Here is a 10,505-nt window from a genome sequence, read left to right on the forward strand (position 1 = left end):
TCATTCATGTACAGAATAGGAGTGAAATGCATATATGCAGTTCTAGTTTGACTAACAGTGACAGGAATAGTATTGAGAATAGCTTTCCTCCTCTTTTTCTAGTTCTTTCAACTCCATACATATGTAGTGCTGGGTGATAACACTTTCCTTTGATCCTTCAGGTTCCTCCAAAAGAACCAAATATTTTAAAATGTTAATGCATGCAATTAATCAAAACATATACAGTATAATATAATTCAATAAATACTGTAGTCCAAACAGATTTTTCTATATATTTTCTATGCTTTGATTTGTTCCCAGACAGCAACAATTTTCCTAACAAGACTGCTTTCTGCTTCCATTTCTGCTTCTATTAATTTCTGTGTTTCCCTGAATGATAAAACTACATTACCATATCTTTACACATTACCATAGCTTTCAGGATAACTATTAGTATTAGTATTTTACTAGTATAAACTTCTTACAGAATGTTTTGGTGCACACCCATTAACTCTGAATCATCTGCTGTATATCTGTGTTGAAATTAAACTTCAAGCTCCTTAATGCATTTAACTGTCAATATAAAACCTTTTAAATTTTAGATAGTAATTCACTCAGATTAGATTTCATATTTAGTCATTCACTCCTAACCACTATTTTCAGACTGGAATTCTCAAGCCTCAGTAAAGCCCTCTAAAGTTTGGCCTTTCATTTTGGAATGGATTAGTACTTACAGTAATATTCTTTTAAATATACTCCTTCCAAATTCTCTCACAGATTCAGTAGTATGGTTATTTTAATTACAAAGAAGAAGAAAAAATCTAGCTGAATAGAGAACCTTCATAACAAATTGTTTGTAATTACGTTAAGGTGCCCAAACATTTCATATTGAGGAGCAAAAGATGTGTGTGATGAACAGGAGGCTGCAATTCAGATTGTTATACCAATAAAGAAAATATGTAGGTTGCACATTAAATTAATCTTTCAACTTATATAGCACCTTTCTAAATACCCAAGGTTGCTTTACAATTTTAAAACAGGTACAACTCTTACACACACACCGGCGAGAAGCAGCAACCAATTGCGCACAGCGTACTCTCTACCGGGATCCACAGCCCCCTGGGGGACTGAATGGGGTGCAGGAAGGGGAGAGAGGACAGACCCTAGTGGCAGAGCACCATCCACCACTGGGCATACAAGCACACACACAGACAACTGCTTTTTATTGGACATGAAGAGACAAAGACACACACTCAGGGAGAATTTGTCAGGGAATCAGGGAAGGCCAATTTACCTAATCTCCATGTCTTTGGACTGTGGGAGGAAACCAGAGATCCCAGAGGAAACCCATGTAGACACGGGGAGAATATGGAAACTCCACTCAGATAGGGACTTGAACCCAAGACCCCAGTACTGAAAATACTTTGTATTTCTATAGGATGCATTACATTAGCAATTTTAGCAAAATGCCTGGTTTCTAGTGGGCCAAATCCAAATTATGCATTTGGCAGCATTGGTATATATGGCATTCTATTATTTATAAGTCATTATTGATGTTGTGTTGTGACAGAACCTTCTCATGCAGTAAAGCAGTTTTTTCCTATGTCTTTCTGTTATGATAATGCTCATACAATTCCAGCATTCTCTGTGCAAGAACATGCTCTTGGCTGAACAGTGGATGGTGGGTAAACACTAATGCTGTAAGGTTCAGATCCAGCTGCCAAAGCTTCTCACTGTCCTTTGCTTCACTGACAATCATAGGCTAGACAGAGGACAAAGAGGTTTAGCATAGAGATGCTATAACAAAGCATGTAATGAAGTGGCATTGCATGCGGCTCATTAAATAGACAAAATAATTTTAAAAAATAGCTGCTTGTCAAAATATGTAAATATTTGCTTTGCAAATCTTCAGTCATTGTTTAACTGATGATGACAAGAATTAGTGGAAAGGTGGAATTATTGAATTTGTTAGGATAACTACAGGAAAGAAAGTGAAACTACATATGAACATAGTATTCATGTAACTAATGCCATTGAAGCATTTCTAAATCAAAGTCTAAAACTTACTTTTTGGAATACATTGGCCAGACATGAGGGTGTTGGAGAGGGAAAAGCAATTCTGGGGCAACGGTATTGCTGTAAAGGGTCCGGTAAAGCAATAATCCTCTCCAAACCAGTGCTTTCCCTTGCAATTAACAAAAATGTAATATACTCAGTCTATTTATTACTTTGGTACGTAGATGATTATTTCCTTACAGTCATGCAACATTTAAATCTCCTCACCAGGATTTAAGATTTCTAAAACATGACCTGACAGAGGCTGACTACACAACACCATGCATCCTCCCACATCACACTTATCAAGTCATTTCTATCTGTATTATGGTGATCTAGCAGGTTTCTGTACAACTTTACAGCCGAAAAAAAAAAAGTTAGTTAAGGCTAAATACAAATGAAATATTTATTTAAGTGTAGTATGCAAGGTTTACTTTTTAACTATTTCAAAATGGGATTAGATATTAATCACAATACCTTGTCTTCTATAATCAGTCGGTTAGCCATTTTGTTATTCATTTTCATTGACACTTTAGGTTTCCTGCAGACATGCAGACCCTCATCTTCCAAAAAGCGAGGCTTCTGGTTGCCTTCTAGAATAATCTCAAGATCCACTGTTAAAATAGCCCATGTTAAATGCATATCTTACAAAGTGTTTCAGAACTGTATTTGTAGTGACAAACTGAGAGCAAAGAATAATACCAGGAGTGTTTTAGGGGACATGAAACAGCTTTTCATTCACAGAAAGGATTTTCACTCCTTCATTCACCAGAAAAGTCTGAATATCATTAACACCACTGCTGACAACCATCCAGCGCTTCAACAAAACAAAAATATTGTGAGGTTTTAAATATTTACAGGTGAAGAAGAATATATATATATACAAGTAAAGTTGGTGATGCTTAAACACTTTGTGCCTGTGTTTAAAAGTTGTGTGTGTGCTATTCAAAAGCAATTTACGTCCAATTTTACTCAATACATCTCAGGAATATTATCACCACCTCAGCTGCATATGGAAAGAGAGCTTGGGGAAGTGTCATTTCGGGTTCCTCAAACTCATGACAGAAAAACCGATACGTCTCCTCATCTGAGCAGCACAGGGACAAATAAGTTAGAATGCTTTAACTGCTCATATCAGTGCTGACATATAAGCCAAGACATTACCACCGTATTTTTACAATAGTGAAATAGTGCAAGTTGGTAGTCTTACAAATAAAAATAAGTCTGCAAATTAAATTCTGCACCGAATATTGCTGCTTTACAAGTGAAGGAAAATAAAGAAAACTGAAAATGGCATATCCAACGACCTTCTGGGTCTTCAGTGTTATGACTAGCTAGCCAGACGAACAATTATGAATTATGGGCAGGTAATCGTGAGTATTATGATAATCCGTTAGATTTTAATGATAGCTTCACTAAAATGCATAGGTACATATAAGCTAACTAGCTAGTTAATACACTGTTAAATTGCCTAGGTAACTTGCTAACTGCATGTAACAACCTGACTAACCATAAAGCAAACAAATTTGCTAGCTCTAACTAGATTTTTGTCAAAGAAAACTATTTCCAGGACTGTCAGGTTATAAATAAAGGCTGTGGACACTGTGGTGATTTTAGCTAGCCATGTAGTTAGCTAAGTCTTATAAAGGCACACTTCAAACTAAGTTGCGGCCGTTAACGCTGTGTCCTGTCAGAATCGGGGTTGCCAAGTGCCTCTAAACTCCCCCGAGAATCATGGCATCATATAGTTAGGAGGGATGATGGGACCCTGGACCTTTTGTTAATGGATTTTCCGTTCCTCGTCCTAAAATAGAAAAACTCTGCAATAGTGCCCCCCTTGCCTTCCTCTCACGTTAGCCCTGTGTTCAATCCTTGACCAGTTTTAATTAAATCATGAAATGGGTCAAGTAAACTAAATTTCAAACTACCAGCAGAATATTTTCATCCATTAAAAATGAATTGTTTGCCTTTAAAAACGGTTCTGAATGAAGGGATTGTTATCTGTTCATATATTTGTTCATATTAATTTTTTCATATTTTGTTCTTTTTGTTGTTGGTATTGGAAAACCAATTAGCCTAACAAAAGGTACACAAACCAGACCTATATGAGGTGGATACCTTTGGTTTTTCGAATATCGAATATCATGCCATTGTGCATTTTGCGTTTTGGTCCAGTGTGTCTTCAAGTGATTCAATAAGCATATTCCACTGTTTTAGACTGGAGCATGTCTCATAAAAAAATCTGGAGTAATTCAGGGCCTTTCTGAACAGAACAAGAGATTCAGCAAAATTCAGATCAATTTGAGCCAATATCCCTCCTACTTCAGCAGCTTGTTATGTATGGTCCTCAGATGCGATCTCTTCAAGCACCTGTACAATTGCAGGCAACCTGTCCTTAACATTGCACGGTATGTTTTAATTTTCAACCACCGGCCTTTTTTTTGCTCATACATTAGTCCAAACATTGAGGTATTTTTATCTATTATTTTCTTGTTCTCTATCCATGCAAACATTGGCCTCAGATCTGGCATGAGAACAGAAACCACTGTCTTTCATCGTAGATTTTTCCCAGTTACGATAACCCTCAAATGAGATGAAAACAGTGCTTGGAGCATCAGGGAGGGGAAAATGCTCCTGCATGTTATTGCTTTCTCCCTCCAAATCTTAGTCATGCTCTCCTTCTATGGAAGTTTTTCTGTATCAATATTCAAATGAAAATGTAATACATATTTGCATTTACATATTCCACTCATACAAGCAACTCTGAGCTCAAAATTCAAATTCAAATGCAATAATTCCATTTACATTTGCAATGTGATAGACGTCTATTCATATTTCATTTACACATACATTTTGATGCTTTATTTGTGTCTTTATTGAAATGAAAAATTTTTTCCCGATTTGAATGATCAAGTTCATGTGATCATGCAAAGGTTGTATCAAAATTATAATTAAAATGCTATTCGAATATGCTTTGCATTTCGTGATAACACGTTTGAAACGTAATTTTCAACCTCACCACCACGCTAAAAAGATGGCAATATTCAAACGTTAATGGAGAAATAGCGCCTCTCCTGTTTGCACTAACATTACGATACCAACAGCGCTAAAACTGTGTCAAAATTCGTTTTGAAAGTGCAATCCGAGCAGTTTGCATTTTCATTTCCATGGTCTTCCACTATAGTCAAATTATAGTCAAATTAGATTCCACGGCTTCACTTTATTCAGCCAATCAGGTTCCACAGCTTTCCACTAGGGGTGGGCGATACTCAGAATTTTGGTATCGATACGATACCGATACGATACTGGTCAGTATCGCCGATACCGATACCGATACTTCCAAACTGTTTGGGGGGCGATAGTTTTTACTTGAAATTATAATCCATTAATATAATAATTTATATTAAATTATATATATTTTTGCTGATGCTGGTCCAACGTGTCGCGTGCCAGTGATTATGCTTCGTGCCAATGGTGGCACGCGTGCCATAGGTTGCCGACCCCTGCTGTAGACGGTCAACCAGTTTCAGCTGTGGAAAATTCAATTAAAACAGGTGAATACACCACAATTAAGCCAACTACAGGAAAGTCTGATGTATGGAAGTCATATTCCATTGTAATTAATGGAGAGGGAAATCGGCTTGTTGTGATTGATATCAGAAAGTGTTGGTGTACGTCACCTAACGGCATGTGTTTGGACTGTGGTAAGAAATGGGACAGCGCGATCCATCGCTATATTGCTGTTTTAATAAACATATAAGAATATTTCAAGTACTAAATCTAATTAATTCAATTCATTTTAGGATTGCGGGCGGGGGCGACAGAAATGTGTATGTGGCAGGCGGGTGCGGGATTAAAACAAGTGATTTTTTGGCCAGTGCGGGCGGGAGCGGGACTAAAACAAGCAGGTGCGGGCGGGAGCAGGATTAAAACAAGCGATTTTTTGGTGGGAGCGGGATTAAAACAAGCGGGAGCGGGATTAAAAAAGCAGTCCCGCACAGACCTCTAAACTGCAGCAAAAGAATCGATATTTTCGCCGTGGTATCGATCCGATACCGATCCTCACCTTTGTATCGATACTATCGATATAAATATCGATCCGCCCACCCCTAATCCCTAGTGCCACATTCACACTGCACGACTTTTCAGTCGTCAGGTTTTTGTGCCGTTCGCACTACACGACTGGTTGTGCTGTAATCGCGAGTCTTTCAGTTGTTGTGGCGTTCACACTACATGACTGATCGGCGACGCGGGCTCACGAATGACTGGGGAATCGCCGACTCATCTGGCTGTCCAAAAACACGAAAACGAAACTCTCGTGAGAAGTATGGAGTGAGATTACGGTCTTTAATATGAGAGCGCAAAGATCAAGCAAGTCAGACACACAGAGCACGCAAAATCGAGAAAACCGAGCGCTCACTTCAGTTTTTTGCTCGCTTCTAAAATTTCTGCTCGCGTCATGATTACAAGTACGTTACAGATCAAGGCTTGGTAGAGGATTACCTGCGGGTTCAGGTAATTATGCCGCGTCTGTGGCATTAACCACACTAAACAGGGACGCTGGGGGATTCTAGATAACATCACTCATCGAGGCATTACCGCTTTATAACATTAAAAATACGACAGCACAAATGTTTATTTAAATAAACCAGCATTAACGAGCAGAAATGGTTTTCTGTTTCTGATCACACGAGATGCTTCACGGAGGTCGGCTGTTCTACTGGCCGTTCTAGTTTGAGGCACACAGTTGCTCTGCCACTGCGCTCAATTTGGCAATAACAGTCACATCAGCGCCAGATAAGGCTGATATGTCTGCCACTTGATCGATTAACATTTCACACTAATGTAGTGTAAATTCACCATAAGGACTCGTCTGCTACCCTTTGAATTAATCTAATTAGCGCTTCTGTGACCATGTCTAAAAAAACTCGCCTGTACTGCTGCGCTGTAGTCCCGTCCTGATTGGCTGCCCGATGTGGAAAGTAGGGGTGGGCGGATCGATATTTATATCGATAGTATCGATACAAAGGTGAGGATCAGTATCGGATCGATACCACGGCGAAAATATCGATTCTTTTGCTGCAGTTTAGAGGTCTGCGCGGGACTGCTTTTTTAATCCCGCTCCCGCTTGTTTTAATCCCGCTCCCACCAAAAAATCGCTTGTTTTAATCCTGCTCCCGCCCGCACCTGCTTGTTTTAGTCCCGCTCCCGTCCGCACTGGCCAAAAAATCACTTGTTTTAATCCCGCACCCGCCCGCCACATACACATTTCTGTCGCCCCCCGCCCGCAATCCTAATATGAATTGAATTAATTAGATTTAGTACTTGAAATATTCTTATATGTTTATTAAAACAGCAATATAGCGATGGATCGCGCTGTCCCATTTCTTACCACAGTCCAAACACATGCCGTCAGGTGACGTACACCAACACTTTCTGATATCAATCACAACAAGCCGATTTCCCTCTCCATTAATTACAATGGAATATGACTTCCATACATCAGACTTTCCTGTAGTTGGCTTAATTGTGGTGTATTCACCTGTTTTAATTGAATTTTCCACAGCTGAAACTGGTTGACCGTCTACAGCAGGGGTCGGCAACCTATGGCACGCGTGCCACCATTGGCACGAAGCATAATCACTGGCACGCGACACGTTGGACCAGCATCAGCAAAAATATATATAATTTAATATAAATTATTATATTAATGGATTATAATTTCAAGTAAAAACTATCGCCCCCCAAACAGTTTGGAAGTATCGGTATCGGCGATACTGACCAGTATCGTATCGGTATCGTATCGATACCAAAATTCCAAGTATTGCCCACCCCTACTAGGGATCATAAATCAAGACCAAAAACTCGCCTGTACTGCTGAGTCAGAGCCAGAAACTATATGGCTCTGTGCTGAGCGTGCTTTAGTCCCGTCCTGATTGGCTCCCTGAGGTGGAAAGGGAAACCCGATTGGCTAAATAAAGTGGAGGGAGGTGGAATCTGATTGGAAGGCTGATGGGATCTAATTTGACTATAATTTGACTATAGTGGAAGACCATGGAAATGAAAATGCAATCTGCTCGGATTGCATTTTCAAGATGCATTTTGACACAGTTTTAGCACTGTTGGTATCGTAATGTTATTGCAAACAGGGGTGGCGCTATTTCTCCATTAACGTTTGAATATTGACATCTTTTTAGCCTGGTGGTGAGGTTGAAAATTACATTTCAAACGTGTTATCACGAAATGCAAAGCATATTAAGCGAATAGCATTTTAATTATAATTTTGAAACAACCTTTGCATGATCACATGAACTTGTTAATTCAAATCGGGAAATACATTTTCATTTCAATAAAGACACATATAAAGCATCAAAATGTATGTGTAAATGAAATGTGAATGGATGTCCATCACATTGCAAATGTAAATGGAGTTATTGCATTTGAATTTGAATTTTGAGCTCAAAGTTGCTTGTATGAGTGGAACATGTAAATGCAAATGCGCATTACATTTTCATTTTAATATTGAGACAGAAAAACTTCCATATCCTTCCTCCATATCTTCACTGCTGTGGTGTTCTCCCATCTCCTTATGGCCTTGGTCGCCTTGGCCTTGTATTTAATCTTCATCACATTTCCGTTGCCCTTCTCTCTCCCCTTCCACCTTCTCCTTCTCTTCTCTCTCTCCTTCCACCATGTCCTTCTCTTCTCTCCCTCTCTCCTTTCACCTTGTTTTCACCATTTGCTGAGTTGTTCATTTTCTATTTCTCTTGCCTTTCTTTTTGGTGACAAAAAATATGTATGCTGCCTTTCCTCCTCATTTCTGTAATATTCAAAGTAACTTTACAATGTTCTCTTTGACATATGTTGAATCAATATTAGCTTTATACTCCAGACCTAGCTGACATTACATGTACAGTTTGGTCTTCAACCTGATTTTTATTATCTACAAATCAGCATCACAATTGCACTAGCACTGTGCTTTCATTACAGTTGAATTTCTCGATAGTTAATCAGTTTTTACCTTTCCTCCCATGTCTCCTTTCCTCGCAACTCTTGGCTCCATCATTTCGCACCTCTCAGTTTTCCAAACAAATCAGTCTCTTGCCACTCTGACGTTATGTCGTGTTGCATTTGCTGCAGTCGGATATTGGAGATTTGCGCTCGTAAATGTCATATTGGCCATAACGTTTCTTTTAATCCGTTGCTGCCAACTGGGGTGTCACCCCAGCTGCCACCCTGGTAGATCTGCCCATGTCCCAGACCAACCAGAAAGTGGTTTGAGAGACACAATGTACTTCATGCTTGTACATATGCTGGACACTTGTGAACCAGTCACCTAAGATGCTTGTTAATGCCATGTGTGAATATGGCCCAATTCAAGCCCCATGGCTGCTGATTGATACGTGAGAAAAATCCTACGGAAGAGTAAAATCCTTTGAAGAACTTGGCATTAGCCTGCTGAATGAATGTCAGTAGGATATAAAGCATGCTATTAATTAAGAAAATGATATGGCACTGCTGACCTTAAATAATGATATATTCAGCTGTTTTGCTATTATTGAGAAAGGATGTATTATGATATGTTTCGAATAATGTTTGGTTCAGATATTCAAATTTCAAGTAAATGAAAGGCTACATTGTTTGATGTTAGATTTAAAAATATTTATTCAGTTAATAAGGTAATTAAATATTTTATTCCGTTCCTCACAGTCTATTGCAATAGTTCATTCCCAATGGATATATATATATATATATATATATATATATATATATATATATATATATATATATATAGTGTGTGTATAGTGTGTGTGTATATATATATATATATATATATATATATATATATATATATATATATATATACACTACCACTGGACTCTAGAGTAGTGATGGATGGCACGTTCTCTGGAGTGACGAATCGTACTTCTCCATCTGGCAATCTGATGGACAGTCTAGGTTTGTCCGTTGCCAGGAGAATGGTACTTGTCTGACTGCATTGTGCCAAGTGTAAAGTTTGGTGGAGGGGGGATTACGGGGTGGGGTTGTTTTTCAGGAGCTGGGCTTGGCCCCCTTAGTTCCAGTGAAAGGAACTCTGAATACTTCAGCATACCAAGACATTTTGGACAATTCCATGCTCCCAACTTTGTGGGAACAGATGGAGTTGGCCCCTTCCTCTTCCAACATGACAAGCAAGGTCCATAAACACATGGATGGCAGAGTGCGGTGTAGATGAACTTGACGGCACTGCACAGAGTCAGGACAGAACACATTTAGGATGAATTAGAGCAGAGACTGAGAGCCAGGCCTTCTCGCCCAACATAAGTATGTGACCTCACAAATGCACTTCTGGAAGAATGGTCAAAAATCACCATGAAAACACACTCCTAAACCTTGTGGACAGCCTTCCCAGAAGAGTTGAAACTGCAAAGGATGGACCAACGTCATATTGAACCCTATGGGTTAGGAAT

General features: G+C 39.0%; 1 long non-coding RNA gene across 1 annotated transcript; it reads right to left on the minus strand.

The window, feature by feature from the left end:
• Nucleotides 1-1,647: 1,647 nt before the first annotated feature.
• LOC143476790 (uncharacterized) lies at nucleotides 1,648-2,642 on the minus strand. Its single transcript, XR_013121386.1, has 3 exons — nucleotides 2,512-2,642; nucleotides 2,047-2,164; nucleotides 1,648-1,741 (listed from the first exon to the last, which is right to left on the minus strand). It is a non-coding gene; the product is annotated as an uncharacterized LOC143476790 (long non-coding RNA).
• Between the last annotated feature and the right edge of the window lie 7,863 nt (nucleotides 2,643-10,505).

Source organism: Brachyhypopomus gauderio, chromosome 15 (assembly GCF_052324685.1).
Source record: "Brachyhypopomus gauderio isolate BG-103 chromosome 15, BGAUD_0.2, whole genome shotgun sequence".
In the NCBI taxonomy this organism is placed as follows: domain Eukaryota; kingdom Metazoa; phylum Chordata; class Actinopteri; order Gymnotiformes; family Hypopomidae; genus Brachyhypopomus; species Brachyhypopomus gauderio.